The 21123-nt window shown below is 48.4% G+C and overlaps 1 protein-coding gene across 7 annotated transcripts in view; it reads left to right on the forward strand.

The window, feature by feature from the left end:
* Window positions 1-21123, forward strand: part of GATAD2A (GATA zinc finger domain containing 2A) — a 100993-nt gene that overhangs the window by 9980 nt on the left and 69890 nt on the right. For 2 of the 7 annotated variants that reach the window (XM_027084827.1, XM_027084830.1), the window contains exon 1: window positions 2939-3249. The exons of 2 other annotated variants lie outside the window; for them this stretch is intronic. The gene's annotated coding sequence lies outside the window, so the exon portion shown is untranslated. Of the gene's footprint in view, window positions 1-2936; window positions 3250-21123 lie in introns of those variants that run through there. 3 more of the 7 variants (XM_027084823.1, XM_027084821.1, XM_027084828.1) reach the window with 3 other exon arrangements.

A 21123-nucleotide genomic window follows, 5' to 3' on the forward strand; every position in this document is an offset into this window, starting at 1 on the left:
TGAACTTCTGGAGCTGGTGCCTACAGGCTCCCCAGCCTACAAAACCCTTGTGATGAGAGGTCTCTTAGACGGTTCTTGTTGACCGGTGTTTATAATGTAAGATATCTTAAATTTTGTCCACCAGGAACTTTAAAGACATTTTCTGATTAAAACCCCAAAAGTACAGTACCTTAAACATTTAGTAGGTGATGCTACTCCTTTTCAGTTGGTTTCACACTATTGTTGAGCCTTTGACCAATTTCTACTTTATAAAAGAGGACACGAACATGGATTTGGCCCAAATTTCTTTTCTTCAGTCCCTTTGTTGTACAGGAATTAGCTCAGTTGGTTTTTGGAAGTTTATCTAATAGTACATTAGAAAGATAATTAGAATATTTCTGCAGTGGTTAGGGTGGAAGGAGGCTTGGCTATTATTAGCAAGGATCTGGTCTGAAGGATATGAAGTGAATTCGGCAGAAATTTTTGTTTAACTTAATAACAGAAGTGTTTTTAGAGTATCATGTTAACTGATACCCATAACTATTAATTGACTGCCTTGTTCTTAGGGCAGAGGGGAAAAACTTCAGGAGAAACATGGTTCTAGCCCTAGTTGTCTCTTAAATTAGGGTTTCTTCAGTTTTAGAATGGCATCTGAAGGTGATTGCATCATATTTCATAATCACCCAGCTGAACTATTTGCTGTTTAGTCCAGTACTATAGGCACAAGGTCTTTAGGCCAAGCAGTCTCAGCATTCACCCGCCTGAGCATCTGGTACCCCAAACAGGTCTGGATTCACTATCGCTTTTTCCATCTACACACTTGGCCCTCTCTTCCTATCACAGAAGTAAACTCTATTTCACCCTTTCCCAGCTGGAGAAGTTGGCACTGTCCCCTGGAGCAGCCCACCTGTCACCAGTGCACACCTCAGTCCATGGGGGTGTGTGTGTCATTAATATGTCACAGCTGATGCCTCCCTCTTTATTTTTTTAAATAAATTTATTTATTTATTTTTGGCTGCGTTGGGTCTTAATTGCTGCGCACGGGCTTTCTGTAGATGCGAAGAGCGGTGGCTTCTCTTGTTGCGGAGCGCGGGCTTCTCACTGTTGTGGCTTCTCTTGTTGCAGAGCATGGGCTCTAGGGGAGCTGGCTTCAGTAGTTGTGGCGCGTGGGCTCAGTAGTCGTGGCTTGCGGGCTCTAGAGCACAGGCTCACATGTGGCGCATGGGCTTAGTTGCTCTGCGGCATGTGGGATCTTCCCGGACCAGGGCTCGAACCCGTGTCCCCTGCATTGGCAGGTGGATTCTTAACCACTGCGCCACCAGGGAAGTCCCATGCCTCCCTCTTTAAAACAGGATGGTTGTCACCTTGGTGACTCCTACGGGGTTTGCCAGCTCAGATTCTGGAATCCCTGTGTCAATCTCAAGTCTTGGGTCTCCCACCTGACCACACTTTGCTCTGTTTATAGTTAATTAAGTTGGCATTAATCAAGAGCCAGGTGAGGAGCAGTGAGGTAATATTTTGCTTCTATTGCTTTAATATACATCATCTGATTAATCGTCGAGTAAAGCAGTTCTCAAAATAAACAGCTGCCGAATTAGAGTGAAAATCATTTGCTTTAAACTATCTTTGCATATGGGATTAGGGAGTTTCCTGCATTCCTATACCAAGTTACCTGTTTGAGAATAAACTGTTTTTGTTTGGTTTTTGAATTTGAACATTCGAATTTCTTAGTAGCAAAGCAAATTGCTGACAAATCTGGGTCAGGGAAGGTGTTTGGGGGTCAACAACTTGTATTTTGTATCATTTTTAGTTTAAGGAATGCTTCTTTTTTGGCCCTGGGGAAGTTGTGCCAGACGTTGGCATTAAGCCCTTGGAAGATTTTGGGGGTAGGATTGATTGGGGGTGGAATCAACAACAAAAAGTTGCCAGTTAGGTGTGGAATTCAACACAATTAAAATGGGCTTTCTTTTAACTTCTTATTGTGGTGGGGGCACATAGCAGAAAATTTCACTTGTAAAACTTATTCTGCATTAAGTGTTTTTAAAGTTTGGGGTCAAGACTAACAGTGGGTTAGAATTACATTGATTCTTTTTAAAAAATGAAATAGAAAATATCAGTACATTGCAAGGTATGTTTGGTGAAACTTTTGTTTCACTTGTATTAGGATATGTTATCTAGGTGTCTCATCATGAATTATTTGTTTTAACGCTGTAAAAAGAACATGGAAAGGGCCTTTTCTGGTGATTCTTCAGAACCTAATCTTGATATTGAGAGCTTCTTGTGATACTAGATATTTTATTTTCCCTATTAACACTGTGTTTGTTTTATGTAGTCGAACATCTCCAAAGCCCATCCTCTCTCAGGTTAGACTGTTTCCCGTGTTTCCTCCAAGTCACTGGAGAGGGAAGGGTGCAGATTTGCTTTCTTGGGGGGTTTCACCTTCTCCCAGAGGCACGGGGGCAGATTGGGAGGTAACTGGAGAGGGAGAGCAGTCATCCCTGAAGTGTCTTTGAAGTGGGTGGGTCTGGAGCTTACTTTGTAGAACTCTCTTTACTGCGCTGTAAGAATTACGGTTTCGCCTATCCCCTGGAGGGGAACTTCTGTGTGACGACCCCGCCGGGGGTGGCATTCTAACCTTGGTTTTCAGAAGCAGTTGCCTGAGGTTTCGCAGCTCAGTTGGAGCGAGGTCAGCAGTGAGCGCGTCATGAGTCAACCCTGGGCGCGGCCCGCCCGGCTCTGCCGCGGGTGAGCTGGCGACGACCCCCCTAACCCTGCGGCAGGAGCCCGCCCGAGCCCTCGTGGGAAACCGGCGCGCGGGGCCGGGCGTCCAGTGGACTGCAGTCAGGAGGGGCGGTGCTTCCGGGGCGGTGTCGGTCTGCCTGACCCCGCCCACCACTATCAGGCCCCGCCCCAACCGACTGGCCCCGCCCATCCGGGCGCGGGCGGGCGGCGTCGCCTTTAAGAGCTCCCCGGTGTTTTGGGGGCCGCGGGCCGGGCGCGCTGACCTGGTGCGCATGTCCCGGGCGGTGACGCCGGCGCCGGGCTCCATGTGTGCGGCCGAGGGGCGCATTATCTGGCCGGCGGCGCGGGCGGGCGGGCGGACCGGCGGAGCGAGCGCCGCGGGCCCGGGCGGCCCCACAGGCGGAGCGAGCGCGCGCGGCCCGGCGCCCCCAGCCCCTCGGCCGCCCGGCCCCGCAGGCGACCCCGACCCCGGCCCCGCGGCCCCTTGAACCTGCGCGCTGTCCTAGGGCCCGGCCGGCCCGCGGCCCGGTAAGTTCCGGACCAAACTTGGCGGGGGGCGGGGGCTGGGGTCGGGGCTGAGGTCTTGCGAGGGAGACTGGAGCGGCAGGGGCGGTGTGGGTTGGGCAGGGTCGGAGGGTCGGGGGGCTGTGAGGGACCCCCTGTGTGAGCATGGAAAAGTGAGAGCGAGCGAGTACTGCTTTTATTCTGGGAGCGTCTTTCTTGCGCTGCCCTGGAAAGTTCCGCGCTCTGACGCCGCCCGGGCACGTGGGGGCCGGGCCGGGCGGGGGTCCTGGAAAGTCGCGTCGTCGCCCCTCTTCCTCCTGCGCTTTCTCTGGGGTCGGGGGAGGGGTCGGGCCGAGAGGCGCAGCTTCCCAGAGGCCGGGACGGGCTGGGGGGCGGTGGCACGTGGGCGCGCAGGGCGAGGGTCCCGGGCGGGGGTCGCGGGCTGGCCGGGCCGCGGCGCTGAACCCCGCGGCGACGGCGACGGCGGCTGCGGATCCCGTGTCAGAATAAGAGTCCCCGCGCGCCCACGCCTGCAGGGCTGGCCCTCCCCCCGCTCGCGCCCTTCCTGCCTGACCCCCGGGAGCCGCGGGACCCTTCCCCCTCTGTGGGTTCCGGCCTTTCACAGGGCTTTACACTTTAAATTTGCCTCCCCATCTAGGCGTTGGCTGTATTGATTTCTTTTTTCCCACCTGGAATGGGTCGGCATCAGTGACTAGACAGCAGCAGCTGGCCTTTTAAAGGGATTATTGCCAAGAATCGGAATTGATCACTTCAACAAGGAAGGGCTTATGGGCAGGGCCCTAGCCTAGAGCGTGATTGACACTTGGTGTGTGCGCAAACACTGGGACCCAGAAATGAATGGGGATCCCTCCCTTAGGAACTCAGTGACACATTGGGTGCACGTTTCTGCCCTGCCCTGGGAATTTTGCAGGGACTGCTTAATTTTGTGTATCCGATCCCATGCCTTTAGGTGTGTAGTTCATCCTTATCCTTAGAGCTTTGGATTCTTTAGATCAAAGTCCGAGTGAGTCACTTGCGACTTTAATTTCCTCTTCCTTACCCTTTTACTTCTTTCAGTTTTCTTGGAGTGCACAGTACTGGTTAAGTCTCTGGTTCTGTATGTCCATTTCACACAGTGACACCTTCTGGCTGTGGTAGCGCAGAGAAACTGAGGGACAGACAGCCTTCTGTGCAGTTGCTTTAGTCTTGGACCCACTGTCCTGTTGACGTTTTTATTTCTTCTGGTAGTGGTTACAAGTTTTCTTTTAAGTTAGATTATGTGCAGTGTTTGCTGGCACCAGATCAGTATGCTGAGTAGCGTGTTAGACCTGACAGCAAGCTGTGGAGGAAGGCTAAAAGATCACACCGGCCCCGATTTGAATGCCCACTGTGTGCTAAGCTCAGTGCACAGACATATTTCAGTGCCCTTAACAATACGATGGAGGAAGAGAGAGTATAGTCCCCACTTTACAGGTGAGGAAACTGGGGCTTCTGGAGGTCAGGCTGCTTGCCCAAGACTGCTTAGTAGAGAGGCAGAGCTGGGCTTGCGCCTGCCCTGTGGGGCACCAGAGCCTAGGAGCTCCTGTTTGCAAGCCCAGTATGTGAGTATTTTCTGGGAGCTCCTAAAACACAAGGCCATTTATTTGTCCAGGCTCCAGTACACCTCTGCTTGGAGTTGGGGGATGACCTGGTGACACCATTTCTAGCCCTGCTTTGTCCTCGGAGAGCAGAGTTACCAGCTGGCTTTTAAGAACCAAGCCACAGAGTCACCCCTTTGCCTTGCTTCCATAGCCTGTAACTCAGAAAAGTTGGTCCTTTTTTAGAGGAAGCAGTTTAGGTTGGGGATTTTGAGAGTAATTTGCTAGACCCTTTCCTCAGTTAGTCCCCCACCCTTCATCTTTCATCCCCTATTTCTCCCCTAAAATTCTGAAGCTGGGTTTTGCAGAGGATTGCCTCTCATCTTGGATGTGGTGTAGAGAATGGGATTAATGTATTAATGATTTGAATGCATTGTTATTTTCATTCAGATGATGTCATTTTTTTTTTTAATGTCAAGTCATCTCTATTAATGCAGTATCATTTGGCGGATCCTACAATTTTATATTTTGATAGAGAGGAAAGAAATAATGCTGCTTTTGGTAAAAAAAAAAAAAAAAAGTCCTGGAAGGATTTGTACCAAGATTAGGGGTAGCAGTAGTTTGTTTGTTTGTTTGTTTTCTTAACTTTTTTTTTTTCCTTAACTTTTTGATACTTGTGTTTTATGATTTTTTTTTTAAAAGAAGGAACATTTTATTTATTTATTTTTGCAGTACGCGGGCCTCTCACTGTTGCGGCCTCTCCCGTTGCGGAGCACAGGCTCCGGACGCGCAGGCTCAGCGGCCATGGCTCACGGGCCCAGCCGCTCCGTGGCATGTGGGATCTTCCCGGACCAGGGCACGAACCCGTGTCCCCTGCATCGGCAGGCAGACTCTCAACCACTGCACCACCAGGGAAGCCCGAAAGAAGGAACATTTTAAATTTAAGTAAAAAATGACTCCAATTCTCAACTGTTTAGTAGTTCTTCTCACTTGTTTTGTATCACTTATTTTGTGACTTTGTGGCATTGCGAGTAGTGATTTCTGTATTGATTTATTCAATAAATATCAATGTGCTTACTGTGCCTCCGGCACCATGCTAGGAATCCCTGCTCAGTGGAGTTTACTGTGAGATTAATGGGAGAGAAATCGTAACTAATCTCATAAACTTGGGGAAACTTACAAGGACCAAGGAGAGAAGGATGCTGTGACATGGTGAGCAAGACTTGAGAGGGTCTTTTTTCAGCTGGGATCAGAGGACATGTAGGAGCTAAATAGGTAAAGTGAAAAAGGGAGAGCATTTCTGGCAGAGAGAGTGCTTGGGACTGAAGGAAGATCAGTGTGGTTGGAGCAGAGAGAGACAAATGCGCAGGCTCCAGGGCTGAGGCTTCTGGAATTTACCTTGAGAACAGTAGGACCTCATTGAAGAGGATAATACAGGGACCCATGTGATGAGGCTGCATTGGGCCTTAGATAGCAGAAGACTGGAAGATGGCGCCTGAAGGACATGAGGGGGAGAGTAGCGAAGCCATTCTGAAATGTTGGCATTTTCTTGTGTTCTGTTGGGAGAAAATCAAGAATGACCTTCAGAGTCTTGAATGTGTCTGTTTCCAAGAGACAGAAATGTAATGCCCTTACCACTGAATCCAGTTAAGGACTCTTGGTGTGGGTGTGTTAACCTCTGAAAGCGTAGGCAACTCAGATGCTTACCTGGAGAACTACCTGTTTGGACTTGGTAGTCCAAACTACCAAGTTTGGACTTTGGGTGTTTCTGTGCCATCAAATGGAATGGAAAAGATTATTTTCCCTAGGCTTATTTTTTTCTCCCTGATGATTGAGTTAATTTATGCTCATTGTAGAAAACTAGGAGGATTATGAAACAGGTGAGTAGGTGAGGTCTTCATGAGCAGTCGTCCTGGGGTAATAGAGTATCATTGGGATTTCCTTGTAATAGTTGTCGGGTTAGGAAGTGCAGCAGAACCAGAAGAACGAGTTGGCAGTGTCATAGATTGAGGCTTACAGAACTGTGCAGCCTGCCAAGTGTGGTTGTTTGTTAGAATGGATGCTCTTGAGTTATTTGAACTGTTTTAGGAGGTGAGTTGGACAGCCTGGCCTCAGATTGCTTTTCTTTCAGGTAGTGAAACTTACTTTATGTGCTAACTGTGCAAAGCTACATCTTTGCCTTGAATTAGGAAGGCAACGTGTTAAGAAGGTTGACGTAAAAAAATACAGGGGACCTGAAGTGGTGGCAGTGAGATGGAAGTAGTGAGACTGGTGTTATGAGAAACAAAAGTACCAGCTGGGGACAGATCTTACATACTTGTGGATTCCAGCAAGCAGGATCCAGGACTTCTTAGTCAAGAGGAATGTTAGACCACGGGCTTCTTGCCCCTCCTCTTGCTTTCTAGGCTGTATTTATGACCTCTTTTTGTGTGTGATGAGAATGTAGGTTAGTCTTTTAGAAGACAGAAACTTACTCTAATTGAATACCTGAAGGTAGCTGTAGGAAGTGACTTGAAATCCTCTGGAACCCTCCAGGGTATGTGGGAAAGGGTCTTTGCGGCTTCAGTGCACTGCACTCACTTTCTCTTTCTTGATTTTCACAGAGGTACTTGAATCCTTCAGCCATTCCTTCTGCATCTCCATCTCTAGCCTTGAAACCACTTGACCTGCCTTGCTGGTCAGGTCTTTTGGTTTGAACCTTCAAACCTAATTCATCCTAAATGAGGTAATGCCTTTGAGTACACTTTTAATAAATAGTGCTGCATTATAGGGGCCAGCCAGATCCTCCTGGTGCCAGGGAGGCTGTTGCATATCCAGTACCGCCTGCTCTTTACCATGTGAGGCCGTGGGCCTGTTCCCAGGTAGCAGGTCCCTGTAATGGTGTCATGGGTCAGCCCTGGCTTTGCCTTAGGTTGGGTGTGAGCTCCACCTGGCCACTTCCCTGTGGCTTGACCTTGGTGAACCTTGTCCTCTGTTTCCCATTTCTAAAAAGGGGGTAGTAATGTCTGCCTTAAATGGCTGAGTTGGGAGTGAGATAATAAATGCAAGTGGCATAGCACAGCACCTAGTATGTGTACCTGCTCAATAAATTGGAGTTCAGTGAGTGTACCATCATGACTTTAGCAGATGAGGCAGAGCCCCAAAGCATTAATGACTGTTCTGCTTCTCATGTGTGGAGCACCTCTATGTTTGTGGGACAAACCATCACTGTCTCTGCCCCTTGGAACCACAACCTTGTTCCCACATTTCAGATGGAAGAAGGTGAAGTCCCTATAGAGGGTGATACTTGCCAGAGTCACCTTGCTGATTTTTCTACATCTGGGACTGGGCCCCAACCTTTCCGATTTCAGACTATGAATGTTTTTCCCACCAGCCTTTGTGCCTCCCTGGTGATACAGAATAGCTAGGTTGGTGGTGCCTCATCAGGGCAAAGGAGACACAGCCCCTTTTCCTGATCCCGAGCTTGCTGAACCCCACATTCTGATTTTCAGGGTCAGCCCTTCCATTTGTAAGATATTTGCCAGGCAGATTCTCATGGGGTCCTGCCTTTGAGAACCCAGAGGTGCCCCTGTACCTCTGGCTTTATCACTGAGTGGACTCTGCTCAGGGATGAGAAGTAGGTTGCTTGATGGTGCTTGCAGTGGCAAACAGGAGAGTTTGTTCCCGAATCCTGTCCTCCTTCCGCACTTACAGCTCTCTAGCCAGTTTGGGAATTTGACAGATCTGACTACAGCTTACCACTCTTCAGCATTGGGCAGGTTTTCTGGCCACCTGGCCTCAGCTTTCCCATCCATAGACAGGGACTGTATCTTAATCTCATGGGATGGCTGTGAGGGCAATTGGGAAATGTTTAAAAGTAGTCAGGGATATCCTAGCCCTTGATCCTCCATTTACCTCTGAGACAGAAATCCTTCTCTGGGGAAATTCCCTGGCAGTCTAGTGGTTAGGACTCCTAGCTTCCACTGCAGGGGGCACAGTTCTAACCCTGGTCGAGGAACTAAGATCCCGCGTGTCTCTAGGTGGGGCCAAAAAAAAAGAAAAGTAACCAAAAAACAAAATGCTTCTCTGCCCAGAGGACAGCTACGTGATGATCCCCCTGGGTCTTAACATCTCAGTTATCACGCACAATGAAACACTCAGATTGAGGAGCTAGATTTTCTTTATAACAAAATTCCACCACAACCTAACAATTTGGAGGTCTTCAGAACTTATTGTAAGGAGATCTCACCTAAAAGGTCAGTCAGGTTATCCGGAAGGGAAGTGAAAAAACCTTGTGGTCTTAAATCTGCATATAATCCCAATATAACATTTCCTACAATCGCAGTTGTTCTGTGCAATTAGCCTTTGAGTCAGTAGCTGTTAAACTTGACTCAACACATTCTTACCTTAGAGGCAGCTGCTCACCATGACCTTGGAGGTGAGCAGGTTTCAGGCCAGTATCTTCGTCACTTGAGTTTCCATTTGGTGGACTTTGTGGCAGTGACAGCATATTTTTAGCTTTCTTGTGTGTTTTGGGCAGGCTCACTCTGCCAGCCAGTTCTGAAAACTTTGCTGCTACAATCTTCATTCATCCACGGAGGAAACACATTTTTTTCGCAATTGCTCAGTGGTGTGGGGAAAGTAGGAGCATGGCAAACTGAATCCTTGGTTTGAAGGTGTTGATTGAATTGGTTGAGTCACTCCAGACCTGTGATATTCTCAGGACTTGCATATCATTGACAACACCTGAACCTCATTTTGTCTTCTCTCCTGCATGTAAAGGGTTAATGCCCACCCCCTTCAATGGTGGGCAGTTCTTTCAGCGGATTCTGGAGTCAGATCCCTCCCTGGGACTCTCTTACACCCACCGGAACCTGGGGAGATTTCGAGGGTTTGATTAGTATTTTCTTTAACACTTTTGTTTGATTAGCTGACCTTCTCAGCAGTTTGTATGTTGGTCATCTGTCTCTTGCCTCTCTCTGCAAACCTTTAAAGTTTTTATTGTTGAGGCTTTTTGTTTGTTTCAACCTTACAAGTGACATTTCCCGATGCCAAAGACTGGGGAGGTGGTGGGAGCCTCAGGTGTCAGTAGTAGGCATTTGAAGTTTTTGAAGTTTGCTTTTGAAGTTTTCTTGGTTAAGGATATTAAGGGACTGAGTCTGGATTAAAATGTAATTGTAGCCTTACTGTCAATTTATATTTGTCAGGCAGAGCATTAGAAATGTAACTATTTTTGGTCCTTGGGCAGCAGACAAATGTAACATTCACCTGGGACTAGCTTGCTTCTGTGTGCTGTTTTGCTGAACCCAGCAGGCAGCATACAGACTTCCAGATGAACAGGACAGCCCTTGATGTTGCAAACTGGAAACTGAGGCCTGAGAGGAGGAGTGGCCTGCCCTGGGTTGACTTGCAGAAGACAGAACATAGATCTCTGTTCCCTTCTAGTGCTTCCTGGTCTGATTTCTGTTATCCTTATTTCTTTATGGCCTGGTTAGTTTAGAATTTTTTGTTTTGTTTTAGGTTTCTCTTTTATTTATGTAGTGTAGGTCCATTGGCAGGTTTCCTTCCTCAGGGCTTTGTTTTTTGAGGTCATCATGGTATCTCTGGTGTGAGGATGGGACAGGACACAGGGAAGAAGAACTCAGGGCTGCTTCTGGAGTCTCAGGGCTGCCTTCAAAACAAAACAAAACAAAACCTCTAGCTGTGTTTCCTGTTCTGGAATTGAGTGGTTGATGGCTTTCAATTTTAAGAGCATTAAACTGCTTTTCCCCATCTATTAATAAAAAGTAATGACACTTATTATTTAGTCATCCTTCGGGTGATCCATTTTGGGTGTCCATTTCAAGATTCAAAAAAGCTAGCCATCAGATCCTGTACGAGGCTCTGATGATCAGCTGTGCTAGTCTGGGGCAAGAGTGAAGGACCTTAACACTCAGATAAGGATGAGTCTAGGACAGCACAAGCTGGCTGCTAAAAAGCTTCGAGGGAGGTTATTTTTTGCATATCCTTTATATGTGGGGAAGTCCATTCTGCCTGCTGAAGTAGTCTTTAAACCATTTCATAGGGGAACTGGTTAGAGGGATTGATCATGTTCTTGGAAGAGAGAAGATTGGGTGGGGGGGGGTGACGAGGGGTTCCAGGAGACCCATTGGTGAGTTGGGATCTCAGCTCAGGATTGGACAGTTGGCCTTTCCTGCTGTTGGTGCCATCAGGTACCTACTCACCCCCCTCAGGGAGGATGGAAGGGGTTCCTCTTACTTTCCAGAGATAAGATCAGGTGACCCTGACACAAAAGGCAGCAAGAGTGGACAGGTCGCCACCTGGGGAAGGTACTTAGCATTGGGTGAGCAGATGAGAAACATGCACCTTCTGTGAAGTTTAAGATGGTGGGAGCATGCCCACTTCGTTACCTTGGTTTATTGCAGAAGGGAGAAAGTAACTTAAATTGCTTAGAAAAATTAGGGTCACTTTGAATCAGTTTAACCAGTCTTCTAAGTCTATGAACTAGGGTTGGCTAATTTTTCTTTTAAGTTATTTTAAGAAGTTAACCCATTGACGTAGAAGAGCCTAAGCTACTCCAGTAGGTGGCCTATGGAGTGAAATGCGGTACAGGTGTCTCAGGCCCTGAGATAGTGGGTCTTCGGTTTTAGGGGTGCTGAGTATGAGCAAAGGTGAGGTGAGCTGGGCCCTAGAGAAGGGTGGTCTGAGATCGTGTTTACTGCCTGGGAGAAGGTGGGCATTGGTGAGACCCAGGGCACAGCCTGTGACCCTGGATGGCCACTTTCTGCTTCGCTAGGAGAACGTAGTGTGTTGAGGTGTGGCGGTCCTGTGTGACCATCAGGGCTCAGGACCCTCATGAACAGGAGGCACGTGTCTTTGACCCTGACAGATCTCGGCTGGCTCTGGGGGCTGGGTGCGGAACTTGATTTGTCCTTGTGTCTCTTCCTCCCCAAAGAAATAGTGCTTTGTGTTAGATGAAAGTGTGATAAATAATGGGTAAAAGAATAAAATATCTGAGGGACTGTCTTGTATATACGAGTTTGTTCTGCTCTGTTCCCAAGAGTGAAGTAGTGATGGATAGGTAGAAATTAGAAGGACGTGGCCCTTAACTTAGCCTGAAAAAGAGCTTTGTAGCAATTAGAGGGACCAGGAAGAGGCTCCATGTGATTCCTGTGCCCCAGGAGCTGGCTGGTAATCAGCATTTTTTTTTTTTTTTTTTGATGTGGACCATTTTTAACGTCTGTATTCGATTTGTTACAATATTGCTTCTGTTTTATGTTTTGGTTTTTTGGCCCTGAGGTATGTGGGATCTTAGCTCCCTGACCAGGGATCGAACCCACACCCCCTGCATTGGAAGGCGAAGTCAACCACTGGGCCACCAGGGAAGTCCCGGTAATCAGCATTTTCTGGATTCTGAGAATTTTCCAGCTTGAGGTTTTGGACACTTTTCCAAACAGACCTAGGGCGATTAAGACACTTCTCTGAAACATCACATGAATTTTTCCAACAGCTGCGGCTTCCTAGTTTGAGAATGTTTCCCTGTTTCATGCATTGCTCAAATGTTTCCAAATCCTGACTCTTCTTGTAGAGTTCAGGGGAGAAGACAGGTGGGTGTCTTACCCAATGACAATACTGGTTTTGAGAGTAGGGAGAGGGGTTGTGGACACAGGAAGGAAAAGGGCCGTGGGGACCTGGCACTTGGAAAAAAAATGACTTGGGTCTGAGAGTGACATCTGCCTGATGATGACCAAGACACCATCAGGGTCCTGATTTTGAGGTCATGGGTGGGAGTGAGGAATCAGGTGAGTTGGGTGAGGGCAGCAGCCTGGTGCCTCATATGCAGAGCTGGGAGGGCCAGCACATGCCCTGGCCACCACCCACCTTAGGAAGCGCTCCCACAGGGCCTGGGCTGTCCCCCAGCTCCATGTCCCTTGGCCATGTGTCTTCTGCTGTCCTTGCACTCTCCTTGCTGTCTTTGGTCAGAGGACCTGTCTCCTTCCCAATGGTCTGTGTCTGCTCTGTTCCCTACCTCATGCGTGAGTGCTGTGCTGTTCTGATGGAAGGAAAGAAGATAATTCTGCACATCTGTTCCTTGCCAGGGACCCCCTGGTCTGCTCTGTGGAGTGCTAAGAGTGGTTGGCTTGTGTGTACATCTCACACAATGGAAAAGAAGATGAAGAGGTCCTAGTTTATGACCTAGGCTGGCAGTGTTTTTTTTTTTCCCTTAGTTTTTTGCTGCGCCCCGCAGCATGAGGGATCTTCATTTCCAACCAGCATCAAACCCATGCCCCCGACAGTGAAAGTGCAGAGTCTTAACCACTGGACTACCAGGGAAGTCCCTGGTAGTGTTGATCAAGTCCTTTAAGCCCCTTCCCTTGACTTGTATGTACCCTGGCATGTAGGGGCTCAGAAATATGTGCTTCGTCAACCTCTGAGGGTTTTAGTGCCTTTTGCAGAAGGTGAAGATGCACACGAGTTATTGAATTTGCTGTATGGTCCATGGAATGAGGGTTTGCACAACAAGGCTCATTCCTCCAGGAGGTTTCTAGCAATTCAGTAAAGGGCTAAGTTAGTGTGCTCTTGTAAGAGGGAATCGAGGGTGTGCTCATCTTTGCTTTAGGAAGTCTTCCCATAGCCTTGGGAAGGATCCAGCCTTAGGATGGCCTTAAGAGTCCGACTTCCCTCGAAGGTGTGGTGGTTCAGATTTGAGCCTGGGTCTGGGAGATGGCTGACCTGCATCTGGATCCCCATTTAACTTCTTAATCCTGTGACCCTGGCCAATCACCTTGACTTATCTTAGCCTCTGTTTTTTTCACCTGTCAAGTGTGGGCATCAATGGCAGTCCCCTGTGTGAAGTGTGGGTGACAGTGACAGTCTCCCAGTGTGAAGTGTGGTTAGTGTTGGTAGTACCTCATTCTGTGGTTATGAGGATTAAATGAAATCAGGTATGTAAAGTACTGGCACCATGCCTGGCACCAAATAAAGAATTTAATAATCATTATCCACTGTTGTACTTTTCTTTTCCTCCTTTAGTAACAAAATCTCTTGTCAACGTGTTAAAGGTGATTCTTTGGATGTTCCTGCCTTTGTCAGCAGTGAGCTTTTTTTTCTGCAGCAGTTTGAATCTGTGTGCCCAGTGGTAGCTTTCTCAGTGGAGAATCAGGCCCTCCCCTTTCTGTGCCACCAAAGTCCGATGAACACTGATGAGTCCTGGACCATGGGGGACAGTGGAGCCCCCACTCTAGCAGTAGTGTGACTGGGGTCTTGGGGACAGACCTGCAGTGCCTGGGGCTCAGGCTGGATCTTGGTGCTGGATGGTTAGGTAGGACCTAGGTCTGTGTTAGGTGGCTGGTGACAGAGCATGGCAGTGGGATAGGCCTCGGAGGAGGACAGAGGGTCCCTGCAAGGCTGGCCCAATAAAGGTGAGGTGAGTGAACACCCCTACCCTTGCCCCTGTGGCACTACTCCTCCTCTCTCCTCCTCGCCCCTTTTGATCTGGGAGGGCTAGGGCTGGGACTCGAGGCGACTTCCCAGGGCATTTCGTGCTTTGGGTTGGGTTGTATTGGCAGGACTGTGCTTTGAGAATATTGGAATGAGGTGGACTTTGTGGGCTACTTGGGAGCCTGACCCTACTTAGGACAGTGTTTCTCTGGCATGTGTGGTCTACGTTCTCAACAACTGACAGCTTAGAAGTATACCTTTGCCTGGAAGATAAAGTGTGTGCTGGCCTCGTGTGTGCCCATGTGGTGTCCTGTATATATTGGTTTTGTGTGCACCCTTGTGTGTGCTTGTGCACATGTGCTTATGCACGTGTGTGATGGCTCTATATGTGCTTGTGCGTGTGTGTATGTGTGCAAATGGAGGAAAGACATTTCAGTCCGTGTTGGACATGGGCTTCGTGTGGCAGAGTCCTGCCTTTTGTGGGGTCCCCGGCCCACTCTGGGGTGAGTCTCAGGTAGAAACAAAGTCCCACTGAGGGCACAGCCCACAGGTTTCTTTGGGCTTCTTATTTTAAGTCAGAGATTCACATGACGTTCGCATTGTACCTCATAGCGCATCAGGTTTAGTAGTAAAATCTGCTACCAGCAAGGAAATCTCCAACTTGCAGCGGAAGCCAAAACAAAGTGTATTTCAAAATTCTGGTGTCCTTGCCGTTGCACCCCAGGAAGCAGGCCTTTCACTCTTCTAAAGCTTTGGTAGGGCCCGGGGATTTGGTCTTTGCTGCCTCTCTCCTCCAGTAGCGGGCTTCTCTATGTGTCTGACTCTCTAGCACGGTTTCCTTCCTGCTTGCTCCCTAGATGCTGGCTCTTCGGCTGAGTCAAGCAGAACTCTTCCCAGCCAGCAAGGCCCTGTGTCTGCCCAGCACCTCTTCTCCCCAGTGGGCCTTCTGTGAGGATAGAGTGATGGGAAGTGTCTGTGCAAGGTGCTGGGAAGCTCTGATGGCCTAGAGAAGCCTGGTGTAGCCCACCCTCCCCTCTTCCCTACCTCCTCTGAGACCTTGGGAAGGCTCTGCTTCTTCCATCTTGGGCTCATTTTACCTTATAAGGGCTGGGGGCAGTGAGGACAGTCCGATGGTTCTCTGAAACACCCTCCCTGAGGAGCCCCTCTGTTCCTGACCTCCTCTGATCATACTTTTATCGTTGGGTACATTGTCAGGAAGATGTGGTGTCTGTTCATGTCATTTCTCAATTTGTTCTTTTTTTTTTTTTAATATTTATTTATTTATTTGGCTGCACCGGGTCTTAGTTGAGGCACATGGGATCTTCGTCGCGGCATACAGGATCTTTTTTTAGTTGGGGCATGCGAACTCTTAGTTGCGGCATGTGGTATCTAGTTCCCTGACCAGGGATCGAACCTGGGCCCCCTACATTGGGAACGTGGAGTCTTAGCCACTGAATCACCACGGAAGTCCCTCTTAATTGGCTTATGTAGTGTAAGCCACAATTTACTGATAAATGTTGCCATCGTTGTAGTTTCTTCCTTGGAACTTTGCAGCATTTTAATCACTCATGCAGTTTTTGTGATCCTTGTGATACATCATGAGAGTTTGTGGCAATGATGAAGTGTCTGGGGCTGGGAACTGGCTTGTTGGCCTGGACCTTGCCATGAGGCCTCGGGACTCCTGGGCTGAACACGTGGCCTCAGTCACGGCCATCAGTGCTGTGATGTGGTTGTTGGATGGCTCCAGCCACGTGTCAGAAGTTACTAGATGGTTTTGACTGTTTGACCTGGTTCCTGACAGATAGAGAAACTGAATTCTGCCTCTTAGGAAAGCTTGGTTGCTCAGATGGTTGTAGCTTGTTTTGTATTTGAAGACCCAGCATCAGACTGGATTTCCAGAATTCTACCAAGGCCACCCTTCTGTCCAAAACTCAGCTAGGGGGCATCTGGAGGTTTGTGTGTGAACAATGCTGACCTTGCCGCCTGCCTGGGTACTCACTAACTGCTCTGGATTTGGATCTAGGCGGACCCTTTGGTGTTCTGGAAAGTACCACCTTACATAGACCTCAGTCACTTGTTCTCAGTCTCCTGTTGCCTGCCTGGAGGATGGGACCCTTCATGAGGATCAAGGTGGCAGAGGCCAGCTGAGGCTCCAGGTCCGTCCAGCAGTAGTGGGACAGCTGGTGGGTGCTTTCCTTGGTAGTGAGCAGACAGTAGCCCTGCCTCCCAGGAAGTGCCCAAGTGCCACAGGGGCCCTTCTGGGCAGGGGTGAGGGGATGGGGGAGTAGGGGAGTGCGTTTTAGAGGTGAAAACTGGAGGTCCTCTCCTGGACTGTGTGGTCTGCCAAGTTTACATTTCTTTTTTTTTTTTCTTAATTTATTTATTTTATTTTTGGCTGTGTTGGGTCTTCGTTGCTGTGCACGGGCTTTCTCTAGTTGCGGCGAGCGAGGGCTACGCGTGGGATTCTCATTGCAGTGGTTTCTCTTGTTGTGGAGCACGGGGTCTAGGCACGCGGGCTTCAGTAGTTGTGGCACTCAGGCTCAGTAGTTGTGGCTCGCAGGCTCTAGAGTGCAGGCTCAGTAGCTGTGGCACATGGACTTAGTTGCTCCTCGGCATGTGGGATCTTCCCGGACCAGGGCTCGAACCCATGTCCCCTGCATTGGCAGGCAGATTCTTAACCACTGCACCACCAGAGAAGTCCCCCTAGTTTACATTTCTTTGGTGATATTTCTGCCATCCTACCTGCTGCTACCTGACCAAAATAGTCTTATCTTGGACCTTACAGGGATAAGCTTTGTGAACTACTTTTAGATTTTGTTTGGATTTCAAGACCATGAAGTTTTTTCCTTTAGGCCCAGGTAGGTCTTCATTTATATACAGTGGGGCCAGCACACAACACTGCTCCCTCCATGCTCCTGAACAGGTTTTCCCTTCTCTATTCCAGTTCTGGAAAGTGAGATACCGGTTCTTAAACTTGTGGGGAGCACCTGCCCTAGTTACCAGCTTGCGCCAGATTGCTGCTTGTTCACCAAGACTGCCTGTTGGAAGATGGCCGGTGAGGAAGTATAAACTCTGGGCTCAGCCTATGGCCTTCATGTTGCTCCTCAGAGAGACTTGGGGTGATGTGCAGGTCTTTGCCCTGTCCGTGAATATGCAGGTCATGGTTGGTGCCCGTGTCATCACAGAGTTGGGGTCTGTCTTTACGGCATAGAGAAGGTGCTCAGCTGGTGGCTTTGCTTCTGCTTTCTCAGCACACACAGGCCCACGGCCACAGGACCTGGGTTGAGGCAGCACATGGCGCCTGTGGCCAGGGCCGGGACCCCTCAGAGTCAGTGGAGGACACCTAGTCCTCCACTTGGTGAAAAAGGGATTCTTGCTTTTCCGGGAGATTGTGTGATAAATAAGGTGTTGCTTCTTTAAAAACAAACTCAAGAAAACTTGCCACAAGAATGGAATGGCTGGAGGTTTTATTTCTTGACATGAAAATAAATACTGATACAGCTGGTTGACATGCTTTGTGACGTGGAGGCCACCTGGATGGTGCCTTCTTGGCAGTGAGGCCCGCTGCTTTGGGAACCTCCTGTTCAGGCCACCTGCTGTAATGGAGATCTTCTGTGGTTGGGGCTTTTTGTGATCCTCACTCTCAAATTTTTCTGTTCCGAGTGGTCCTGGAGACTCAGTTACCTCCTCAGCCTCCCCTTTGTTAGTCGTCCCAGGAGGACACTATATTTTGCAGTCACAGGCCACACAGGGACATGTCTTTTTGGAAAGGAGACTGCCTGTTTGCCCAAGCCAAACTAGGTGGGGAAGCCCAGAAAATCATTTTTGCCCTTCTTATTCTGGAGCAGTTAACCAAAGTGATAATTGAGGTGCTATGGGCGTTTCTATCTGAAATTATTGGTAATGAACCAAATGTCCTCCTCCTGTTGGAGTTGGGTACCTCATGTGGGGTCATTTGGTGTCACTGTTTTCCCACATAGCATCCATGGACTTGGCCAGTGTGGTGACTGACTCCCCTGGGCCTGGCTTTGTGTCAGCCTCACAAGATAAGTGGGTTTGGTACTCAGACCTTGAGGAGGGGATGCAGTGTTTTCCTCTTCAGTGACATTGATTGCTGAGTGCATTGTTGGGGCTAGTTGTCTGTGTCTCTGTTGTCTTTTGAGTTTGACGTGAGTTTGACGTGTCTGGAACTCAGGGCTCACGCCGCCAGTGGGCCTGCGTAAGGGTTTCTGAGTCTGGCTCAGGTGCTCCAAGGAATAGGTTTGGGTTGTGCTGTGATATCTCTGGCTTCCACATATAGGAAAAGATTGTGCCCAAGACGAGTTAGTTATCTTTATCGTTCATCTAACAGGGATTTCTTGACTCCCTTGGTTCATGGCTGTGGGATGGGGCTGGAATAGGTGTGTCCTGGGGAGACAGAGTGCTCTGGGAGGCCAGAACTGGGGTGATGAGACTTGGCATACTTGAAGTCCATCTGAGGTATAACATTAGATGCTGCTTTCATCTCACTATTGTAAGTCTTTCCAGTATCTTTTTGTGCAATTTATTTGGGGAGTGGAGGGAAGGACTGGTTGATAGTAGAACATGTCAGGGACATGGCTGGTCTGGGAAACAGGGTTCTAGAGCCATGCTTTTTGGCTGTGGGTGTACCAGACCCATGGGCCTTGTTCTGTACACACTAAGGCCTCGAAAGGTTAAAATGATTTGTTGTTCTACCTCAAAGAGACATTGTACTGAGTGAAATACGCCAGACAGAAAAGGACAAATACTGCATGATTCTATTTATATGAGGCACCTAGAGTAGTCAGATTCATAGAGACAGAAAGTAGGATGGCGGTTGCCTGGATGGGCATGGGAGGGAGGGAAAAATGGGTAGTTAGTGGGTAGTTAGTTAATGGGGACAGAGTTTCAGTTTTGCAAGGTGAAAAAGTTCTGGAGATGGATGATGGTGATGGCTGTACAACAGTGTGAATGTACTTAATGGCACTGAACTGTACACTTAAAAATGACTAAGGCCAAAATATGATTAAGACAGTAAATTTTATGTTATGTGTATTTTAGCACAGTAAAAAAAAAAGGAAAAAAACCCAGAACCTTTCTGAATTCAGAAATAGCCTGCATCCTTATGAGAGCATGCATGCATTTTTAAAAATAAATTTATTTATTTATTTTTGGCTGCATTGGGTCTTTGTTGCTGCACGCGGGCTTCTCATTGTGGTGGCTTCTTTTGTTGCGGAGCACAGGCTCTAGACGCGTGGGCTGCACTAGTTGTGGCATGCAGGCTCAGCAGTTGTGGCCCACAGGCTCTAGAGCACAGGCTCAGTGGTTGTGGTGCATGGGTTTAGTTGCTCCGCGGCATGTGGGATCCTCCCTGACCAGGGATTGAACCCGTGTCCCCTGCATTGGCAGGTGGACTCTCAAGCACTGCGCCACCAGGGAAGCCCGGCAGGAGGATTCTTAACCACTGCATGACCAGGGAAGCCTAGAGCATGCATTTTTATCCTCCAAGAGTTAGCTTAGGGAGAAATGAACAGAGACACTCACATTTTGATGGTCTACCTTATGCCAGATACTAGGGGCTTTAAAAAAAAAAAAAAGATATACATGGTTCTAGAAGGCTCATTTTAACATCATCTTGGGAGCGTGATTCCATGGGTGTTCTTTGGTCCCTAGAGCGGTGGGGCCTGGATGCACTTCCTCCCCTCAGTAGAGTCACACAGAACTAGAGTCTGCAGGAGATTTAGGAGGACAGTCCAGGAACATTTGAGATCTTCTCTCCTCCAGTGCTCAGCACAGAGATTGAAGGTGTTCCTTGGTTTTCTGTGGCTCTTTGTTAGAGAATTCCCTTAGTGTGGCACATATTGATGTGTATGCACAGAAGGGGAGACTCTAGTTCGTAGTTACTCGTTACTAACACAGAAGTTATTTCCTCTTTTGTTCTTATGACATTTTCTTCAAGGTATCCTTTAATATTGTAATGCCCTAATGCTAGACATTTCAAACACCTACCAAAGTCTCAGACTTGTCTAGATGTGAACATTTGATCCCTGGGCTTTTTAAAATTTTATTTATTTTTTTTATTGTTTTATTTTATTTATTATTATTTTTGGCTGTGTTGGGTCAGTTGTGGCACGTGGGATCTTTGATGAGGCATGCAGGATCTTTCGTTGCAGTACGCGTGCTTCTCTCTAGTTGTGGCGTGCAGGTTTTCTCTTCTCTAGTTGTTGTGCGTTGGCTCTATAGTTTGAGGCATGTGGGCTCTGTTGTTGAGGCGCACGAGCTCAGTAGTTGTGGCGCACAGGCTTAGTTGCCCTGTGGGATCTTAGTTCCCTGACCAGGGATCAAACCCGCGTTCCCTGCATTGGAGGGCGGATTCTTTACCACTGGGCCACCAGGGAAGTTCCTGATCCCTGGGCATTTTAAGTATGGGGGTTTATCTGAAGTTCTGAACTGCCGAGTGGACTGCCTGGGCAGCTGCTAGGGATCGAGGGTGGAAACACTGAAAGGAACCTTGTTATAAGGAATCAAAATATTTTGAGGAACAACATTAATCATAGTAGTCAAAGTAAGAACTAGTTGCTTCTCTTTGAGAGCCTGCCTGGAGCCAGGGCCTGCCACTTGGTCCTCAGGATGGTCTTGAGTCCTAAGGGGCTAGGTGGGCTCCCAGGGGCGCAGTTGGATTTGGTCCCAGGCTGGATGGACTGTTTAATTATCAGGAGGGTCGTGGCTGGGCAGCTAGCTGTATGATTCATCAGTAGGATTCTGTTCATTATCATCAGGATGGTCTGGTAGTGTGAAAGGGAGGGATGCTCAGAAGAAAGGAGGGTCGTGCTGGAGTCAAGCCTTCGAGAGGGCAGGGCCTTCTGTTGGAAGGATTGTTGATGGGTTTTTTAGGGAGGGA

This window comes from Aethalodelphis obliquidens, unplaced genomic scaffold, assembly GCF_003676395.1.
Source record: "Aethalodelphis obliquidens isolate GAN/ISIS:26980383/991018 unplaced genomic scaffold, ASM367639v1 scaffold53, whole genome shotgun sequence".
Taxonomy (NCBI): Eukaryota; Metazoa; Chordata; class Mammalia; order Artiodactyla; family Delphinidae; genus Aethalodelphis; species Aethalodelphis obliquidens.